At 39.2% G+C, this 23092-nt stretch overlaps 1 long non-coding RNA gene across 2 annotated transcripts in view; it reads left to right on the top strand.

Annotated features, from left to right (window-relative positions):
• LOC122215040 overlaps window positions 1–23092 on the top strand; it is a 115361-nt gene that overhangs the window by 8431 nt on the left and 83838 nt on the right. For both annotated transcript variants that reach the window (XR_006200211.1, XR_006200212.1), the window contains exon 2: window positions 20571–20654. This is a non-coding gene — a long non-coding RNA (uncharacterized LOC122215040). The remainder of the gene's footprint in view (window positions 1–20570; window positions 20655–23092) is intronic.

Here is a 23092-nt window from a genome sequence, read left to right as displayed (position 1 = left end):
GTATATGTAGATAGGGAAGAGAAGAGGTCTGTGGAATAAGACCTGGACACTCCAATTTTTGGAGATTGGAAGATAAAGGAGAACTTAACAAAGAATGCAGAGAAGGAATGGCCACTGGGGTAGGAGGAGAACCAAGGGAGAGGGGTATCTTGGAGACCAAGTGAAGAAAGTGTTTTAGAAAGAAGAGAACAACCAAATAAGTCAACTGCTACTGATAGGAAGAATGAAATAAGAACTGAGTTTGTCCTTCAGACAAATATATATTTGGCAAAAAAAAAAAAAAAAAAAAACAAAAAAAAACAAAACAACCCGAAAAAAAAAAAAAAACGAAAAAAAACCCCAAAAAACAAAAAACCACCTTTAATGTAGATTAACCTTAAAATATTCCTTGGGATGCCTGGGTGACTCATTTGGTTTAGCATCTGACTCTTGATTTCGTTTCAGGTCATGATCTCAGGTTTATGAGATAGAGCCCCATGTTGGGCTCTGTGCTGGGTGTGGAGCTGGCTTAAGATGCTCTCCCTTTCTCTAAGAACAAAACAAAACAACAAAACAAAACAAAACAAAACAAAACTGTCCTTGGTTCCAGAGAGAAATAGAGAAGTAAAACAAATTTTACTAATTACTTTCTAAATTAGACCATTATTTTATTGGTTAGAATGCTGCTTTTAGGGGCGCCTGGGTGGTTCAGTTGGTTAAATGTCTGATTCTTGGTTTTGGCTCAGGACATGATCTCACTGTTCGTGAGTTTGAGCCCCACATGAGGCTCCCTACTGACAGTGCAGAGCCTGCTTGGGATTTTGCCCTTCCCTCTCTCTGTGCCCTTCCCCTGCTCGCTCTCTCTCTCTCTCTCTCTCTCTCTCTCTCAAAATAAATAAATAAACATTAAAAAACAAAGAATGCTGCTTTTAAGGGATTAGTCTCTCTCTCTCTCTCTCTCTCTCTCTCTCTCTCTCTTTAATGGACTAGTTGCCTAAAAGGTACAGATGTAAAAACTACAGGTGGGAGGAAGGCGGGATCTTGTGAGGCAGGAGTTTTGGATATTTCTGCCATGTGGGCTGAATAGTATATAGGCCAGTTTTCAGAGAAAATAGTTCTATGTAACACCAAAAATTTACTGCTAAGCTACCAGGCTCTATGCAGAGAGGTAACCTGCCCAAAGCCCTAGCTTATAGGTAGTAGAATTGGCATTTGAACCCAGGCAGTCTGGCTCAGGAGCCCAGGAGTTTCACCACCACTCTCAGCAGATAAACAGAAATTGAGACAACAAATTGGGCAAGGGTACTGCTTAGAACTGTCTAAGCAGAAAGCAAAAAGGGAAGTAATTATAAAAACAACAAACCTGGATCCTCCTAGGACCTAAGAGCAGGACCAGGGCAAGGTCTCTGGAAGGACGGTGAGTTGGTAATTCATCAGGAAGCAGGCAGGGTGATCTAATTCCCAAATGGCAGACTCCATATATGCTGCATGCAGTGTATGTTCTAGGCTTCTACAAATAAAATGTTTTATCTTCAATTATGTTCTTTTCCATAAATTTACAACAGCATAAACAGGCACAGATAACATATTAAAGCATAGACTTTTATCAAGTATAAGAGGAGCACCAGCCTAGGAGTCTAAAGAATTGGGTTTTGTTCATTCATAAATGCTCATGGAAACTTTCAGGAGTGATGGATATATTCGATATATTGAATATCTTGATTGTAGTTTTAGTCTCACAGATGTGTACATATGGCAAAACTTAACACTTTAAATATGTACAGTTTATTAAAGTCATTTATACTTCAATAAAACTGTCTAAAATGTTTATGGAGTTCCCACAGTGCTGGCACTAGGCTATAAAAAGGATATAGGCAGAACCCCATCCCTCAAAGGATTTTTATTCAAGTCTGGGGCCCAGACATGGAAGCACACGGGTCAGAGAGCAACAGAGGTTGCAACATAGAGACCATGTGCTATGCCTCATTTTCCTTTTCTAGAATGTCTGCTTGCTTGCCTCAGAGAATATGGGCAAAATCCAATGAAAACACTTTGTGATAAATGCTATAAAAATATACAGAAGTTGTTTTCAAAACAAGATGATTCCTGTTCAACAGCCTATTTAGAATCCTTGCTGAGCTATTTTCAAATAATGCCAATATAAAATAATTACTGAAGGTGTTGTATCTATACACAAAATAATGAAAAATTGTCAGACTTTACTTGCCATTATTATCATAGTAATGTCATTTGTGTGACTTTGGGTAAGTAACTTCTCTAAGCCTTCTCTATAAAATGGAAATATTAAAATTGACCTCTAATGTTGTTTTGAAGATTAAATAATGTGTGTTAACTGTTTAGTACAGAGTGATAACAAAAGGTACCTCTGATTTGAATTTTTTATTTTATTTTATTTAAAAATTTTTTAAATGTTTGTTTTATTTTGAGAGAGAGAGAAAGAGAGAGAGAGAGAGAGAGAGCGAGCAGGAATGGAAGAGGGGCAGAGAGAGAGGGAGATACAGAATCCGAAGCAGGCTCCAGGCTCTGAGCTGTCAGCACAGAGCCCAATGTGGGGCTTGAACCCACAAACTGTGAGATCATGACCTGAGCCAAAGTCAGCCGCTCAACCAATTGATGCACCCAGGTGCCCCTTATTTTATTATTTTTTAATGTTTATATATTTTTGAGAGAGAGAGAAAAACACAAGTGGGGGAGGGGCAGAGAGAGAGGGGGACAGAGAAGCCAAAGTGGTCTCTGTCTACTGTGGGGCTCAAACTCACGAACTGGGAGACCATGACCTGAGCTTAAGTCTGATGCTTAACCAACTGAGCCACCCAGGTACCCCTGATTTGAATTTTTAAAAAAAATGTTTATTTATTTATTTTGGGTGGGGGGAGGGGCAGAGAGTGAGGGAGAGAGAGAATCTGAAGCAGGTTCCATCCTGTCCACTCAGAGCCCGTCTTGGGACTCAAACTTGGAAACCATGAGATCATATCCTGAGCCAAAATCAAGAGTCCAGTGCTCTGAATGCTGGGTGTCTTAGTTGGTTAAGCATCTGACTCTTGGTTTCGGCTCAGATCATGATCTTACGGTTCGTGAGTTTGAGCCCCGCATTGGGCTCTGTGCTGACAGTGTGGAGCCTGCTTGATATTCTCTCTCCCTCTCTCTCTGCCTGTCCTTTGCTTATGCATATGCACACTCTCTTGCTCTCAAAATAAATAAACTAAAAAAAAAAACAAGGCGGGGGGAAATGTAATAAAAAGCCTCTAGACAGAGGTAGATTTAATTTGAAGCAAATGAGGATTATGTTTCAGGACTTCTCCAGCACAGGCTCCTTCTAAGGCTCAGTGAGGTCTCCTTGTAGTGAGGAGAGTACATCAGTAGTCCCAACCCTGTGAAGTGCTGCCCCACCGGGGGTACCTGCCTATGCTATCTAATTCTCCTTCACTTCCCTGTTTCTGTTTCTTCCAACTGCAAAAGGAACTTTAGACAATACCAGCGATCAGCAAGATTTCAGAACAAGGATAAAATTGATTTCTGTGGGAAGATCTCAGTATACCCCACAAATAGGTAATTCTTGTTATTCTATTTTACTAGTGTTGAAACCAATACCCAGAGATTATATGATCTGCCTCAGGTCACAAATCAGCAAATAGAAGCAGCAGCAGCAGCAGCAGCAGCAGCAGCAGCAGCAGCAGCAGCACAGTAATAGAATCTGTGAGTCTTGTCTTACACCCTTGTGCCTAAGCACACGAATATATCTCCTGAGCGACTATGAAGGTCTGCGCTGGCTGATCATACATAAACTCCAGAGGATGGTGCCACTGACCTTCCAAAACTTGCACCATTCCTTGAGTAATTGATATGTCCTCAGGCTTCACTAGCTTGTGACCTCAGAACAAGGCCATGCACCTAAATATCCAAACCACACCTCTGAGCCCATGGAACTGGGGAGTCTATTCCTTTGCTGAATTCACATGCTCCTCCCCACCTGCCCCAAATCCAAGGAGCAGTTTTTTAGGAAGGCTTGTTATTTTCATCAGTCCCTTGCTTCCAAAGTGGCTTCTTCCAAGGCCCTGGGAGAAGTCCTAGCAGTGCATTCAAATGGGTGTATGTTTTGGTAAAAGTTGTAAGTGTTTTAACTGCGATCATTTCAGATTTCTGTCTGTTTCTACTACTACTTTCGCTCCATTATACTCTCCCTGTCTATGGTGGTATTGGAGTGACTGTGGGCCTTTTTATAGGATCTGGCTAAGAAGAAGTGAATACTATATATGTTGTGCTTCAAAAAAAATTTTTTTAAGCACATTAAGTTGAAAATACACTGCTTCTAACACCTTTAATGTCAGAGATTGACATACAATAAAGGTTCATATTTAAAGTGTACAATTTGATATGTTTTAATTTATGTATAGCCTGAGAAACCATCACCAAATCAAGATTATGAGCAGACCCATCACCCTCAAAAAGTTTCCTCATGCTTCTTTGTAATTCCTCCCCCCTGCTCTCATTGCCATCCTTAACCACTAATTTGTCAGTTTAGTTTGCATTTTCTATAACTTTCTATAAATGGAATCATATAATATGTACTCCTTTTTGTCTGGCTTTTTTCACTCAACTGTAGTTGTTTTGGGATCCATCCATGTTTTTTTGTGTGTATCAGTAATTTTTTCCTTTTTACTACTGTTGTATTCCATTTTGTGTATATGTTGCAATTTCCTTATCCATTCTACTGTTGAGACATTTTGGATTGTTTCTAGTTTAGGGGCTATTATTACAATGCTGCTGTGAAGATCTGCATATAATTCTTTGTATGATCCTGTACTTTCATCTCTCTTGGGTAAATACCTGGAAGTAGAATGGCTGGGTCAGATGATAGGTTTATAGTTAATTTTTAAGAAATTGCCAAGTTTTCCAATGATTGTGATGAGATGTTGGGGGGTGATTGTGGGGTTTGTGAGGTCTGGAGCCGATGGCCAAGAAAGAATTCTTGAAGTCGTCCTTGGTGCAAAAAGGTGATTTTATTAAAGCACAGGGACAGGACCCATGGGCAGGAAGGGCTGCCCCTGACCCTGTGGAGAGACTGGTTATATATTTGGGAGTTGGGGGAGGTAAAGTCCAGGGGAAATTTCCAATGAGATTTTCATATGCTAAAGAAGACTCAGAGGATACTTGGAGGCCTAGGTATTGTCAAGCGAAGGTTGTTTTAATATTAAGACGTAGGGAGTTCTGGGAGAAACCTTTTACTTTGCCAGCCTGAAGTATTTGTCAATGGGCTGCAGGTTATAAGGAAATGTAATTCTATCTGCCATTTCCTTCTGCCTTTGTTTCCCACATCAATTGTATCATATTGTGTTCCCACTAGCAATGTATGAAAGTTCTAGTTGATCCATATGTTCTTGCTGATTCTTAGTACGGCCAGCTTTATATCTTAGCCATTCTAATAAGGGTAGCAGAATCACTGTGATTTTCCTGGATATTTCCCTAATAGTGAATGATGTAGAGTATATTTTCAGTGTGCTTATTTGCCAGCTTTAGATCTTCTCTGTGAAGTGTCTTTTCAGGTCTTTTGCCCATTTGAAAATTTTTTGTGTTGTTTGTTTACTTATTATTGAGTTTTAAGAGTTCTTTATATATTTTGGATATTCCAAGGTGTGGTCTGACTCCATATGGTCAGGATAAAGCAATCACTATGAATGACAGACTACTTCCAAAGCTGATAACTGTGTCTTGAATAATGCTACTGGGGACACCCCCTACCCCAATCTGCCATGTAGTTCATACAACACTGGGCCAAACTACTCTGTATGGGAAAAATTCTCTCTGTTTTTCCTCTGCTCGCACTCTACTACCACACTTCACTTCTGACACCAGATGTGTGGGTTTCCCACACATCAGGCAATTCTCTGACACCTGCTGAGTATCCCATAATTTAACTCAAATATGACACTACTTGAAGTTAATGTCAGATCCCATAGGGTAAGGGCTCAGCCCCACAAGACTGACCACCCCCCCTTCAGATGCCAATCTCAGTTCCCGGTTGTCATTTGTACTTCTGACTGATCATCTCTGAATCTCATGTCATATTCCTTCGGTTTGATAATTTGCTAGAATGACTCACAGAACTCAGAGAAATACCTAATTTACCTTTACCAGTTTATTCTAAAAGGAAGTGATAAAGGATACAGATTAACATCCAGATGGAAGAGATGCCAAAGACAAGGTATAGGGGGAGGGGCACGGAGTTTCCATGTCTTTGCCAGGTGCCACCCTCCCAGTACCTCCATCCTCAGTCCTCCTTGTGTTCAGCAAGCTGGAAGCTCTTTGGACCTCATACTTTTGGGACTTTTATGGAGGCTTCATCATGTAGGCATGAATGATCATTAACTCTATTTCCAGCCTCCTCTTCCTAGAGGATGGGGGCGGGGGGGGGGGGGCGCTGAAAGTTCTAAGTTTCTAATCATGGCTTGGTTTTTCTGGTGACCAGCCCCCATCTGGAGCCCACCAACCATTGCCTTATTAGAACAAAAGATACTCCTATCACTTAGGAAATTACAAGGCAAAAGTTTTAGAAGCTCTGTGCTAGGAACCGGAGGCAGAGGCTAATATATACATTTTCTGTTATTTCCACACTCTTAAGTCCTTTTCACAGCTTTTCTTCTAGCGTGGGGGAAAGAGAAGTTCAGACCTGCATGTTAGCCTTCCTACAGTGTAGTCTTAAAATTTCCCATGGGCAAATGCTTTAACAAAAATACAATACCTCTTGAAAGAACCATCACTTTCAGGGACATTCCAGTCTACATAGGCAATTAGAAAAATAAAAATCAAAAACAGCTCTCTTACTCAGAAAGCATGTAGTCCTGCCAATAATACTCCCAATTTGTGTCCCTGAAGGAAAGACTTAACATTTTAGATTTTCAAATGCTTTACAATTGCCTGTACTTGGCTTCGCAGTTGTCTCCAGGAATAGTAGATGGATTCTTGCTTGTGGTTTACATTTTGCAGGTTCCATTTTGACAACTTTTCCCCAAAGCAGAGATTTTCATCTCTACTTCTAGAACATTTGTAATAAATATCACTTTTTCACCTTCTCAAAACACTAAACTTACTTATCCACTAGACACTGAAATACATTTAGATATGTATGGGTGTGTGTGTAGATACACATATGTATATACTACTTTATATATATGTATATGAGTTACAAGTGTTCCATATAGATAAGTATATATATTTGCATCTTTCTCTTCTAAAGAACTTCTGGTAGAGGAGGGCTTGGGAAGTCTTTGAATCAATGAACAAGCATTTTGGAGGCTCCTAATGCTCCTAAATGTGTGAGCCTAGCATTTAGCCATTTCCAAACACTGGTAAACTGATAAAAGAGTGAGGGAGTGACCATAAATGGAGCCAAGAAGTGTATGGCAGAATGTTCCTTCCATCCTAAACTTGTCCTTGCTGCTATAACCTTTAGTTATGCAAAAAACAAAGGTTTTATAGAGGGATGTAGAATAGGAAATTTTATTGCAGAATTTTGAAAGGCTTTGGAAACTAAAACCAAATCAACCAAAGGAATTTTTAAAATCCCTGTTGTTTGCAGAACATTATAGGATCAAAAAGCATTATACCTCTCATTATCCTCTGATTGCCTTGTCCTATTCAATATAGCACTGTCATCATCCTCACCGTCATTATCACATAACATAAGTATTGGTCTTACTTATTTGCATTAATCATCTGCCAGGCACCAAACTATGTGCTTTATACATTTTATCTTTCAGTAACTCAGAAGGGCCCTATGTGTTAGATATTATTATCCCTTTTCACAGATTAAAAAAAAAGCACAGAGAAATTAATCTCCTCTCAGTCATAAACTAGTAAGTGAAGTTAAAAATCAAACATCCATTGAACCAGAGTCATGCTCATAATAAGCTTACCATATTCACTCAATAATTAATATTTGTAGAAGCAGATTTACCATGAACTAGTGAAGCTTAAGTTGCAGGCCCCTTGAGTTGTACAACTCCCTTCCAAAGCCTTGGGTGTGGGGTCCCTAATGATGTGTTCACATGGCCATGTGCTTTTGTAAAATGAGCTATCAGTTAAGATGCTTTTTTCTTCTAACTCCTCTTCCATCACACTTTCCCTTACATCATGGGGCATTAGAATGGCTGTGGAAATTTATATACTGAATTGGGGATTTAGGGATACATTTAATTTGGATTTTGTGTGATATTTAATGTAGTACAATCACTTATGTACAGTTGAGTGACTGGCTTTTAGTAATACTCTAGCCACTGATTGTGCCAACTCACCTACTATTGTGACATTGGAACTAAAAGAGTTAAAAAGTGGTGGGGGGGAACCAAAGAAAATGGAATTAGAGCAAAAATTACATTTTTTGACATCTCAAATTTAACTAGTATAAGAACTCATAAATCTTAAAATTAAGCTCCTTACTATTGGAGTTAGCTCATTAAGCCATTAAGGAAATTAGGTACAATATAACTTTTTATTACATTTTAGAGAGATTTTTATTAAGTGGTTTATATAAATGAGCATCATTTTTCTGAGTAATGTGCTTATATAAAGCAGCTCATTCCCCTGTGGTGCCTGATGAAGCATAAATTTGATGAGAAAGAACCCTGGCATATGATCACATGTGATGTGTGATGAATTTATAACATTGGCCCTCCCAGTTTGAATTGTCAGATGAGTAGTGAGAGACCTATCTGGCACATACTTAATGAAGCATTTGTCAAATGAATGAGCAAATGAATGAGTGAGTGAATCATTAGATTTATAGCATTTATATATCATTGGATTTACATGATCAAGACCTGTTGGTTCAGAGAGGCTGAGTGATTTACTTCCTAACATTGAGTGGCAGGGTGAGAGAAGGACTCAGGTTTCCCGACTTTCAATCCTGTGCTCTTTAACAAGATTTCAGATTGTGAATATTTTCTAGAAGGCTTTAAATAACCTCTACCAATTCCAACAACTAAAGTACCTCTTTTATATCTTGGAGATTGTTGTTCAATGGAAAAGGATTCTTAGAAAATCCAAGAACTTAGACAGTGATTGTTTTAAAGATGCCTTCATGTTATCTGACCTGGTTCTGATAAATAAGATGCCAAAAGAGTCTTGGGGGCTCTTTAGATCAAGGGTTTTCAAACTGAGGGTCTTGGCCTATTAGTGGTTAGTGAAATCAGTTTAGTGGCTGATTTTTTTTACTAGAATAAAAAAGAAAATATCAGATTGTATTGCCATGTGGTAAGGAACTAAGTATTATTTAGGAAAAACTTTTGTATGCACCTTGTCACAATATAAAATGTTTTTGGTGTTTTGTTTTGTTTTGTTTTGTTTTGCTGTGGATGATAGTCAAGATTAAAAAAACAAAAAGCAAAAAACAACTAGAGGTGGTAACCCAAGTTTGGAGAACAGAATAAGAATGTAACATCAGTGTAATATGAATTTGGGAGGAATAAACCTGGGGTGTAAATGTAATTTTTTGGGATTGAAGAGGAGGGAGGACTACCACAGTTAGGCCAGCACTTAAATGATACACGGAGGAGGAAAAGCTCAGAGCCCCTGTGGTATGACTGGAGGTCGGGGTCTGGAGGTCTCCACATAATTGGTTGGAGACTTAGGAGCATGGGAAACCTCTCACTGGCTGCAGGTTCAGCCTGAGCTTGGGCCTGTAATAGATTCTGACGTGGTCAGGCTTCCAAGGGGCCAGTTTGGGGCAGAGGATCTCACTGGGCTTGGGGGAAGATCAAGGTTGTTGACTTTAAAGTTGGTTGAGCTCCAGTTACAAGTGTAGTTGGTTTTATTCAGTGTTAGATTTTGAAGGAGAAGCATGAAGGGATATGTCTGTGGAGTTGTGGAAGATCCTATAGGCTATGGAGTGGGGGATAGGCAAGGATGGGTTTAGGAAGGTATCACTATTACCTTTTTTTCTTCAGATTGCTTAGCACATAGAACAGTTATATATTTATAATAGTATAGTGCTGTATGGAATAATCTCCAAGTAGAATAGTGATTATGACAGTGCTATATCCACTTTTCATTAGCATTTTCCTAGTGAATCTTTTTCAATTCCTTTATTTTTGACATTTCTTTGATATGTTGTTTTAAGGGTGTCTCTCATAAATAGGATAGAGTTATTATCTTTTTAAAGGTGATTTTATTTTATTTATCTATTTTTTTAAATGTTTATTTATTTTTGAGAGAGAGAAGTGTGAGTGGTGGAGGGGCAGAGAGAGAGAGGAAGACACAGAATAGGAAGCAGGCTCCAGACTTCGAGCTGTCAGCACAGAGCCTGATGCAGGGCTTGAACTCATGAACCATGAGATCATCACCTGAGCCAAAGTCAGACGCTTAACTGACTGAGCCACCCAGGCGCCCCGGGATATAGTTATTTTTAATTAAAAATATACCAAATGTTGGGGTGCCTGGGTGACTCAGTCGGTGTGGCATTTGACTTCGACTCAGGTCATGATCTCGTGGTTTATAAGTTCAAGCCCAGAGCCTGAAGCCTGCTTCAGATTCTGTGTCTCCCTCTGTCTATGCCCCTTGCCCACTCACACTCTGTCTCTCTCTGTCTCTCAAAAATAAATAAACGTTAAAAATTAAAAAAAAAACCCAAATGTTAAACAGTATTTTTATTAGGAAGGTGAATACCTGTCAAGATTCAAATATCTAAAAGAAACAATTATAAGAAAATAATTTAAAATGTTAATTGTAGGGGTGGCTGCTTGGCTCAGTTGATAGAGTATGAGACTCTTGACCTTGGGGTTGTGAGTTTGAGCCCCACTTTGGGTGTAGAGATTACTTAAAAATAAGATCTTAAAAAATATGTTAATTATAGGGGCGCTTGGGTGGCTCAGTCAGCTAAGTGTCTGACTCTTGATCTCAGCTCAGGTCTTGATCTCAGGATCATGAGTGGAGGCCCTGCATTGGGCTCTGCACTAGGTGTGAAGCCTACTTCTGGATTAAAACAATTAATTCACCAAGTAGTTTGAAATATAACTCAGAAATCTGAGTTATAAAATTATAGTTACTAGAGTAAGTGACCACCAAAAAAAAAAAAAAAAAAAAAAAGGAAGGGTAGGAGCAAATAGCACTATCAGGTTTTATTAAACCAATTCCAGATTATTAAGGATTTGACATCTACCAATTTAACTGAGAAGATAAAAATAATAAAAAAGATATTAAAAACAGAAAAATTAAGAATACAAAGAGTTAAGTGTAGTTTTGTGCCTGCTGTTTTTACTTGTTTTATCCAGTAGTAGGATAGATTTGGGTCGAATATTCATGCTGTTTTACCTGATCCACTTTGTCATGTCATGAAAAAGGCCGGCTAAAGATCAGAACCAGGAAAGTCACCTGGCCCACACTAGCATCAAACTTGTGGGATTACAAGCATCAGATAATTTATCTGAATGGGCCCACTACAAATAGCTGTGAATTACATTATTATGCACACTGTCATTATTCCAGCAGCTGCATTTTCTGTTCTGATTATTTTTGCAGAGGATAAATTTCTTCTCTGTTTCAGTGTTAACAGAAAGAGGGTTAAAATTGGATGGTCAGTGTGGTTAAACATGGACCAACCCAATGGGGGCAACAGATACCAAATAGGTTCATTTTCAAACCCAATATTAGGCAAAACTTAAAACTCATAATTATCATATTTCCAGGTAAAACAGAAGTACTTTGTGGGCTATAGTGAGCTAACTTAAACAGTAGCATTTAATAGTATATCAAATGTCCTATGTAACAGCCATGGTTAATTAGTATATGGCAATAATTATGCCAATGATATGGAAACACCAAGATAATATCTGAATTAAGTAGTAATTATATCAGAAAGGATTTAAGAGATAACTCCATCAGAAATTATGTCATCAGACTTACTGAGAAAATGATCATTGTTGAAGCTGAATGATACTCAGAGGTTCTGTTCTCCCTACTTTTGTGTATCTTTGAAAATTTCCATTATAGAAGTGATAAACAAACAAACAAACAAATGAAAGTGTGGAAAAACCAAATCACTGTTTTATTTCTGTAGAAGTAAAAATAAAGCTTTAAGTGACAGGTTATAGAAAAATTGAATACTACAACGAGTGTCTGGCCTTTACCACGAATCGAATTTGTATTTATTAAGTGTTTTGCATTCATTTTTCTGTGTATATGTATGGGCTTCAGTGCTCATGATATATGTGATAAGTTTGAGAAAAAAATTTTATAGGGTTTATACCACAATGTAAATGTCAGATATTCTTATTTACTTTGAAAATAGCCAGTGGCCAATGTCACTGAAGCTGATAGATAAAGGGCAGCATGGTCTTGTCATTTTAGTAACAGATCCTAAGAAATGGGCTGTGATCTCAGTTTTGCTTACTAAAAAACAAACCAATCCATTCATTATCTAAGTGACACTTAATAAGGGTTCAGCACTGTACTGGAACAGTGTGATCTAACAGTTACAGTAAAATGGTAGATCTGGAGTCACACATGGGCTAGAATCCTGGCTTGGCCAATTATAGCCATGTGATCTTGGGCAAATAACTTAAACTTACTAGATCAAGCTCAATTTCCTTTTCTCTAAATGGGAGCAATAATAGCTAACTCAGAGGGTTGTTGTGAGGATAAAATGAGATACAGCTCATTAAGTGTCTAGAACAGTGTCTGGCATATAGCATGTACAATAAATGGTGGTTATTATTATTTTTTAAAAGTTTATTTTGAGAGAGAGGAGAGGGAGAACATGAGTAGGTGAGGGGCAGAGAGAGAGAGAGAGAGAGAATCCCAGGCAGGTTCTGCACCATCAGAGAGGAGCCCGATGTGGGGCTTGAACCCGTGAACTGTGAGATCATGACCTGAACTGAAAGCAGGAGTCAGACATTTAACCTACTGAACCACCCAGGCGCCCCAGTGATGATGATTATTATCTATCTGCCCCATTGAATATGATATATTCTCTCCATGGTGGTAAGTAGAATATAGAAATATTCATAGTGGTAAGTAGAATATACACATAGAAATATTTTTTTCTATTGCACTAGGCATTCTAAGATAGACCATGTATGCAGGACAACCTAGTTCTTGACAAGAGCAGCATTATTCAGGTGCAGTTTTCTTGTGTCAACCTATCAGGCTCCTGTACTTTTGGGTATCTAACATCTAGGTGCCTGCAGCTTCCTGAGACTTAACATTTTGAGGAACCAGCTAAGTGGGAAGCAGGCCTGCTGAAACCTTGTTCTGCCCTCTAACTTTGCACCCGACATCTCCACAGCAGGATTGCTCTTCTAGGCACCCTCAATTCCAACTGATCTGAGTCCAGGCTTGCCTCTAGCATCATGACAATTGCCCAGAGCTCCCAAAATCAGATGTCCCCACTCCTGTTTTACCCCTCAGATCAGAGCACCTCTCCTTGCATGCCATTGTGTGAGTGGAGTTTAGCCACTATCCCTGGGCTTAGGTGTTAAGACTTCTATACATCTCTCCAGCTAAGAGAGGGTCCACCTTTTCTATTAATTGCTTTCCTGCTGCTGTCTTCTCCCAGGCTTTGTTTCCCACATACCCCAACCTATCCTAGCATGCTGCATGACACAAATAAGTATCTGTCTTGTAGAGGATATTCACTAAGTATTTGTTGAATTAATGATGTTCATGTTAATGATGGGGATGGGAGGGTATTCAGCTGGTATGGGCATGGGTGTGGGTAGTTCTATAAGTAACTATTTATTTTTAATGTTTTTTTTTTTTAACGTTTATTTATTTTTGAGACAGAGAGAGACAGAGCATGAATGGGGGAGGGTCACAGAGAGAGGGAGACACAGAATCTGAAACAGGCTCCAGGCTCTGAGCTGTCAGCACAGAGCCCGCCGCGGGGCTCGAACTCACGGACGGCGAGATCGTGACCTGAGCCGAAGTTGGACACTTAACCAACCGAGCCACCCAGGCGCCCCTTTAATGTTTATTTTTGAGAGAGGGGTGGAGGGGCAGAGAGAGAAGGAGACAGAGGATTTGAAGTGGGCTCTGTGCTGACAACAGAGAGCCTCATGTGGGGCTCAAGCTCACCAACTGTAAGATCATGACCTGGGCCAAAGTCAGATGCTTAGCTGACTGAGCCACCAGGTGCCCCAGTAATTGACTATTTAATACTTAGCACCAGACCTTATCTTGATGTTTTTATAGTCACTTTGATTATCTGAATGTCATTCTCTAGTATATTCCTGGGAAAGGCACATGAGAACAGCATTCCTGATAGCAATTTATTTGTGCCCTTTATATTTGAATCAGTTTTGCCCACAACAGTCATTTCAGACGTCAACATCTCAAACTTCTCAAAGCTCTGATCACTCCCATCTACCCTCATTGGCAATAGCAAATCTCACCTCCTACATGATAGAGGTAATAGAAGCCCCATTTTTTTAAATATAAAACATATAAGCCTACTTTCCTCCTTCCTTTCGTTACAACAGAGAGCCTATCCTTATTCGTCTTTAATGTTAATCCCTCTTTGTTTAGATTTCATTCCCTCTTTCTTTCTAAGGAACATTACATTGTCAGTTATCCTTTTATATCCTTGTATGTTCAAACATTCTCTCTTTCTCCCGATTAGACCCTTCTTATCAGGTTTTAAATACATTCAAGTCATCCCCAATTAAAAAAAATTTTTTTTAATGTTATTTTATTTTTGAGAGCAAGAGAGAGAGAGAGACAGAGTGTGAGTGGGGGAGGGGCAGAGAGAGAGGACACACAGAATCCAAAGCAGGCTCCAGGCTCTGAGTTGTCAGGGCAGAGCCCGATGCAGGGCTCAAACTCACGAACCATGAGATCATGACCTGAGCCAAAGTCAGACACTTAACTGACTGAGCCACCCAGGTGCCCCAAGTCATCCCCAATTTTTTAAAAAGGTCACTCAAGGGGCACCTGGGTGGCTCAGTTGGTTGAGCATCTGACTCTTGATTTTGGTTCAGGTCATAGCCCCAGAGTCATGGGATTGAGCCCATGTTGGGCTCCTCACTAAGCGTGGAGCCTGAGATTCTCTGTCTCCCTCTTCCCCTTTCCCTGCTCATGCTCTCTCTCTCTCAATAATAAAAAATAAAAAGGTCACTCAATCCCACATTCCCCTCTAGCTGTCATGTTATAATCTCCTTCCCTTGTGGACACACTTTCTCCACATGTGATTGTACATGCTGTGTAGCTGCTATGGGTGACTTCTCAATATCCATCTCCCATGTTTTCTACAGAAACTGATTCTGTTAGGAACGGTAATGACTCAAACTAAAGAGCTACATTTCCTAGCTGCCCTTATAGCTAGGAGAGGCCATATGACACAGTTCTAGCTAATGATAAGTAAGCTGAAGTCAGCTGAGGATTTACAGAAAATTTTTGCTTTCCTGGTATAGGTACCAGACCTTTCCCCTTGATATTTCTTTCTTCTTCCTATCTGAAACACTGGCTTAAGAGTTAGCAGCTGTCTTACATGCACAATGGGGAAAAAACCATATACTGGGGATGATAGAGCATAAAGAAGGACTCTAGGACATTGATGACATCATGGAGTCACTGCACCAGCCTTAACTATCTCCCTCTGTCTTTTTTGTTATATGAGGGAAATAGCCTAATTTAGTTAAGCAACTGTCATCAGGCTCTATTACATGTGACCAAATGCAATTCCTAATCTATACTCTCGCTCCCTACAATTCCTCACCTTCCACTCACTCTCAAATCATTCCATTCTGGCTTCTGGCCCATCATTCCTCTGGGCTCACCAGTGACCTGCATGTTGTGAAATCCAAGGGATATTTTCAGTTCTCATATTTCTTGACCTCTCAGCAGCATTTGACTCTTGGCCATGGCCTCCTTTTTGAAACACTGTCTCCCCATGGCTTCCATGACCAATACTCTGAGTTTGCTCCTTCTCTGTCTTCTTGGGGGGTTATTCTTCCTCTTTGAGCCACACTCACTGGTTCTTGGCCTCTAAGACATACTACGGCTTTAGGCACATGCTCTTCCCTCTGTCACGAATGCTCTCCTTCCTTTTGCCAACTTAGCCCTCCTTACCCTTCAGTTCTTCATCCATTCTTCACTTCCTTTTTTTTTTTTTTTTTTTTTTTTGAGAGAGAGAGCACAAGTGAGTGAGAGGCAGAGAGAGAGAGAGAACCCAGGAGGGGCAGAGGGAGAGACAGGGGGTTGGGGGGGGGGGGGAGAGAGAGAGAAGCAGGGCTCATGTTTGTTTTTTTTTTTATGTTTATTTATTTTTGACAGAGAGAGAGAGAGACAGAGCACGAGCAGGGGAGGAGCTGAGAGAGGGAGACACAGAATCTGAAGCAGGCTCCAAGCTGTCGGCACAGAGCCTGACGCGGGCCTCGAACTCACGGACCGCGAGATCATGACCTGAGCCGAAGTCAGATGCTTAACAACTGAGCCACCTAGGCACCTCATTCTTCACTTCCTTAGGGAAGCTTCCTCTGACCTTCTTGTGAAGTCATATTTCCTTATTGTATATTCCTTCATAGCTCTTATATAGTTACAACTTTATCTTTTTTAGTGTGACTCTGAGTAAGCTGTCTCCCTCAGAATGTAGGCTCCATGAAGATAGGGACAGCTACTTTTGTTCATCATTGTATCCTGAGAAAGCAAAATATTCTCCCAATACATAATATGTGCTCAATAATTAGTTCCTGGATGCATAAATGGATGAATGTATAATTATATGGCTTATTTGCTTATCTGTTTATGGTCTATATTCCTCCAGCTCCATGAGAGAAGGGAACATATCTATTTTGTTCTCAACCACATATGCATTATCTAATACGTATTGCATGGCATAAAATAGGAAATGTAACAAATTTTAATGAACTAAAGAATTAAAGATGTTCCAGGAGAGACATTCCAATAGTTCTATCCCTAACATGTCAATGTTTGGATATTATTTTACTATATTTTTCTTTTTATTATTATTATTATTTTTTTTTAGTTTATTTATTTATTTTGAGAGAGAGAGAGAGAGTGTGTGAGCAGGGGAGGGGCAGAGAGAAAGGGAGAGACAATCCCAAGCAGGCTCCACACCATCAGCATGGAGCCCGACGCAGGGCTCGAGCCCATGAACTGTGAGATCATGACCTGAGCCGAAATCAAGAATCAGTTGCTTAACCAACTGAGCCACCCAGTCACCCTTATTTTACTATCTTTTGATAAAGTTTCTGTTTACAAGAGAGCACCAAATAGCTCTATTATCTCTAGAGAAGAGTCTTTTGGAAAATATCTGCTAGCATGTTCTCCTTACTGTACATCATGCCTAAAATAGATTGTCTATCAAGATCTTGAACCTATACACTTCTTCCCCTCTTCATTGCCACCACCCTAGTCAAGTTCACTATCACATTTCCCCTTTCCTTAAGCATGATTTATTAAACTATATATATATTTAGATGGTTCCAAGTTTTTATTGTATCTTCAGATCAAGGATCATATCTGTTTATGTTATCTCCTAAGAAAGATAAGTACATATGGCACATACATAATTTTTCATTTTGTTGTGGCAGAGAATTATTTCTTTTCTACATTTGACAAAATATTTCATTTACTTAAGGAAACGAAGTATTTTTCAACTAGCAACAGATCTTTGTTTTCAAATTACCAAACTGAAAACATTCAGAAAAAGCCAATGACTTTTTAAGTCCCCCTACTTCCCTGCCCCATGAATTCTTAGTCATTGAGGTACCTAAAATGTTCAATGAAGTTGACAAGAAGAGTAATTGATGCAGTTGTGATGGACTTGAGAATGCCCCCAACACTGTAGTCAGTATATCTGGATCCTGCTGTTCCTCCAAGGTCAAGCACCTGTCTTTCTTCCTCAACAAATCTTCTTTCACTCACTCTTAGCTCTGACACCTCAACTTATTATATATGTCTAATAAACATATGTATGTATATATCCTTTTTCTCCAAAAAGCCTGGGAAAGATGCAACACATATCTTACACATTATTGTATCCTCAGGACCTAGTACAAAGTCTCGTTGGTATATGTTCTGCTCTGCTGATGCTTATTTTCTTTTTGTTAATAAGAGTTACTGAGCACTTACTATTGTGCCACGCACAGCATTATGCTCAGTAGGTGCTATTATTGTCCCCCTTTCACTGATGAGAGTTTAAATAACTTGCACAAGTCTTGTAGCTAGTGAGGAACAGACGCAGGGCTCAAACACAGCTTACCAGAATCCAGAGCTAGTGCTCTTAACCACTAGGCAATCCTGCCTTCCATGAATATTCGTGGGTAACAAACTCCAACCAGGCTGCATTTGCTCCTATATTTAAGAAGGCACCAGGTGATCAGCTTTGCTTGCAGCTAATCAGGAGCCTTTCAAGTTGTTTTCAAATGAAGTTGTAAGTCTGCAGATAATTAAGAAAGAAACCATTTTGGAAACAGCAGGAAGGGGGGATGTGTAGAGGCCCACGTTGACATTTTGAAGTGCATTTAAACATACAGCTCAGGGCTATAAAAAGTCACTACACCGAGACTGCAGAAGTATTAAAAATCAAATTGCCTTATTAATTTTTTTAGAAAACTGTATATGACGTCCTTTCATCTCTAGGGAAATCCTTCCCTAAAGCACCAAACCTCTTGGATGAATGACTGGGTGACTGGGATGAATAAGTTGGCTTTCTTCCTTTTCATTTATCCACTCTCTGTCCCAGAGGGTCAAAGAAAATCATCTCATTTTAAAATTTAAGCTTTATTTGTTGAGGTTTCTAGCTAAACTGGGAGCAAGAAAAGCCATTTCATGTTGGCATGGTAGTAGAAAGCATTTAGCAACATTCCAGCTTAATGATGGAAGACTAGTCAAGATTATTATTAAGTTTTAATCTCCTCATCTAATCGACAAGGTCAGTTAATACTCTTCGACTCAAGGGAAAAAAAAGCTTTACAAAGTCTTGACCATTGATACTTTAACCAGCTTCCCCTTTCATATTTTGAGTGAAAGGCTCTATATCATGAACCATTGAGTTTCCTTGAAAGGTCCAGAGAATAAACAGTTGCAGAAAAGTCCAGGAGTAAGATAGCCCAGAGACTTGAACCTGCAGCAAAATGGAGTTTCTCCAAATTAGGCATCAGGAGAAGCAGATAAGGGGAACTGGCAACTGGAGATATCCTTGTTATTCTCTGGGCCACCATCATGCTGGCAGAAGCTTAAACTAACTAAATTTACTTGTGAGTTCTCCGAAGGGAGTGACTGTGTTGCACCAGAAACATTTTTCATAACACTACTTTGCAAACAAGTTTCTAGGACCTTTTAAATATTTGACTTATGAAACTCAATATAAGTATTAAAATGCCAGCATGTTCATTACATATCCCAGCTACAAAAAATATGAGTTTCACTATTCACTGGAAATAGAAACTCCAATAATATTTATGCCTTATTAGAGCATACAGTCTTCATTTTTAAAGACTTAAAGCCTCTAGGGTGTCTTTATCCAAAATTAACATCCAGTAACAACACCTTGGGATATCCCCGTTTTGGCAGGCTCTGTAGCCAGATCTGGTTACAGTTAATAAACTAATGCTAGAGCTGCTGACCTTAGGAAGACAGGTGTCTTCTGTAACATCAGGTCCATATTCTGGTCAATAAGAAATTTACTTGCTTGATTAAACTGGCCTGAGGCCTGGTCTGTTTGCTTGGGTATCCGGCCAGCATTGTAGCCTCCTCACAAAGAATTAATGGAGTTTTCATCTCTTCTCCAAATACTTTGCTCTGTAATTAATTGAGCATTACATTTTCCAAAAGAAATATTGCTTTGTGGCTAAATACATAATACTCTTCATTAATTTGTTAATTAATCCAATATATATTGAATACCTACTATGTGTCTCAACATATGTGAGACCTATGTGGCAGGTCTTGGAGGTACAAAAATTAATGACAAGGAATCTCTACTAATAGCTCAACTTAGTAGCCCAAGAATTGTTTGAAGGATCCCCATCTTCTGTCTATATTTTATCTACACAGCCCAATCTGCAAAGCCCATTTCAGGTCTTATCTCCTCATTCATCCATTTAGGAAAGCTTTATTAGGCTCCCTAAACTGTGAGGCACAGGAATGATGAAGAAGAGGAGAATACAGTTTCCATCACCAGGACCTTCCAGCTTACTTGTAGGGAGGAATGCAAGGTTGGCAGAAGCAGATGATGGAAGACATTGTAAGTCAGGCTAACCAAGGAGTATGGGTTTTATCGTCCAGCAGTGAGGAGAGCTATGAGACAGTCTTAAGGAAAACAGAAGGGTGATTAAATGTGCATTTTAGAAAAATCAGTTTGACAATGACAAGGGAGGTGGATGGTAAGGAAGAGTGGCCGGAAGGAAGGAAATCAGAGAGGAAGAAAAATAAAATTCCAAAGCAACTGAAGAAACAGAAGTGACAGCATTTTAGTAACAAATTGAATGTGAAGATTGAGGGAGAGGATGAAGTCTAGGATGACTTCTAAGATTCTGGTCTGGATGGTATTAGCAGCTAGAGAAGGAGGAACAGAGTTAGTAAAAAAAATGAGTTCAGTTTTGAATGTTTTGTTGCAGGTGCCTTTGGAACATCCATGTGTCAACATCAAGTTTGCTGCTGTAAATGTTTGTCTGAAACCCAGGAAAGAGGTAGGGCAGGAGGTAAGGACTCAGGAGTTATCACCTTATAGATTATAACTAAAATATAATTACATTATGAATAATATTGCCAGTTCTGTAGCCATCCCATACTACTCCCTGGTCTCAAATGCCTTGTACTCATATAGCATTCATTTTTAAATGAATTTATTATTCATTGTTTCATCCTTCATTTGGTTGACTAATATAGAAGGCACTCCAATGTCATATTCCCAATGACATGAAAGACTCTGGGTGTACACAGATGAAGGATTACCATAAAGGATTTCATAACCTGGCTGTTGATTATACATTGACTAATTCTGTGTGTCTTATATCCTTAAGAAGAGTATAAACTCTCAAAGTAAAAGACACTCTCTTAGACTCCTTTAACAAAAGAAACCGAAAAGGTGCCTGGCTGGCTCAGTTGGAAGGGCTTTCTACTCTTTGTCTTGGGGTCATGAGTTTGAGCCCAACATTGGGTGTACAGTTTACTTAAATAAAACTTAGGGATGCCTGGGTGACTCAGTCTGTTAAGTGCTGGACCCTTGGTTTTGGCTCAGGTCATGATCTCACAGTTTGTGAAATAGAGCCCCACACTGGGCTCTGTGCTGACAGCATGGAGCCTATTTGGGATTCTGTCTCTCCCTCTCTCTCTGTCCCTCTCCAGCTCCCCTGCATGCATTCTCATGCACACGTGCTCTCTCTCTCTCAAAAATAAACTTAAAAATAGATAAAACTTAAAAAAAATCCCCATAAAGACTTAGCACAAGTTCTGTTCTTTGTAGATGCTTAATATGAACCTTGAGTAATAGATTAATTTTTTTTTTAATGTTTATGTATTTATTTTGAGAGAGAGTGGGGGGGTGAGGGGCAGAGAGAGGATGAGAGAGAGAATCCCAAGCAGGCTTCATGCTGTCAGTGCAGAGCCAAAGGTGGGGCTGGAATTCACCAACTGTTAGATCATGATCTAAGCTGAAATCAAGAATCAGATGCTTAACTGACTGAGCCACCCAGGCCTAAATTACTTATTTAAAAACATAGACCACTTTATTTATTTTTAAATGGTTTTTGAGAGAAGAGTTCTGACTAGAAAAACATTATATTTTAATTGTAAAAAATTAAAAACATAAATACATTTAAATTAAAACATAACATTAAAAACATACAGAAAGTAATAATCATTTTAAACATATTATCCAAAGACAACTACTATTAATATTTTATGTAAAATATTCTTAATCCTTGTTCTAAGTATAAACATGTGGATTTGTTAAATTTTTGGTAAAAGAGATCATATTGAACATATTTTTGTGACACTCTTTTCATTTACAAGTGCTATATCATGAACATAATCCTATGTCATTAGATATAGGTTTTCAATATTATTTTTAAACTGTTTCATTGTATTCCATTGTTGTACCATAATTTATTTAGCTGATCCTGCACTAATGGACACTTAGGTTGCTTCCAAATGTTCACTATATAAACAGTGTAATGATGAATATCTTTATACTTAGAACTTTACATTGTGTGGTCTTTTCTGTACAAAAAATTCCTTGAAATGGGTTAACATGTTTGTAAGACTTGAAGGATATGTTGCCAAATTGTCCTTTGAGTATGAAACTATCCCCATCTAGGGTTTGAGTTTCAAAATTCTTTTTTTTTAACGTTTATTTTTGAGACAGTGAGAGAGCAGAGAGAGAGGGAGACACAGAATCTGAAGCAAGGTCCAGGCTCTGAGCTGTTAGCACAGACGCAGGTCTTGAACTCACAAACTGTGAGATCATGACCTGAGCTGAAGTCGGATGCTTAACCGACTAAGCCACCCAGGTGCCCTGAGTTTCAAAATTCTAACTGAAGTTCTTTAGAGGCCAAAGGCAGAGACCTATGACTTTTTAAAAATAAAAACATAACATGTATACATAAAAGTTCATAAAAATGAGCTTGATAAAATTTTATAAAATGAACACACATACATGAAACCCAGACAAAGAAACAGATAATTAAAATCCCAGAAGCCCTCTTCTGCCTTCTAGTTACTACACACCATACCTACTTTCTTTCCAGGAAGTTCTCTGTAAATGCCTAAGCATGGCATAGGTACTAATGTCTGGACATTTCTGTCCAATATAGGCCCCCTCTATGCTGGCCAGGATTTTCTCAGAGCTACACCTCTGTCTGAGGCTCTTCCTATTCAGTCCTCTTTACTTTCCCCTCTCCTTGTCCACATGTCAGACCTGCATCATGGTCTAAAAATTTACTCTGACTACTCCTTTAATAGATGTTACCAGCAATAAATCTCTTGCAATTCTAACTCTGCCTGATGTCTGCTGCCCAGAGAACCATCAACACAGATGGTACTAGAATTGATCTAAAATGACAAGCTCAGTTTGGGGACTGGACCACATACCTCCCTGCTGGCACGGAGGACCCCATCTAAGTGGTATGTGGGCACAGAC

This window comes from Panthera leo, chromosome A3 (genome assembly GCF_018350215.1).
Source record: "Panthera leo isolate Ple1 chromosome A3, P.leo_Ple1_pat1.1, whole genome shotgun sequence".
NCBI lineage: Eukaryota > Metazoa > Chordata > Mammalia > Carnivora > Felidae > Panthera > Panthera leo.
Note: the sequence above shows the minus strand (reverse complement) of the source record. Positions and strands in the feature narration are given on the sequence as shown.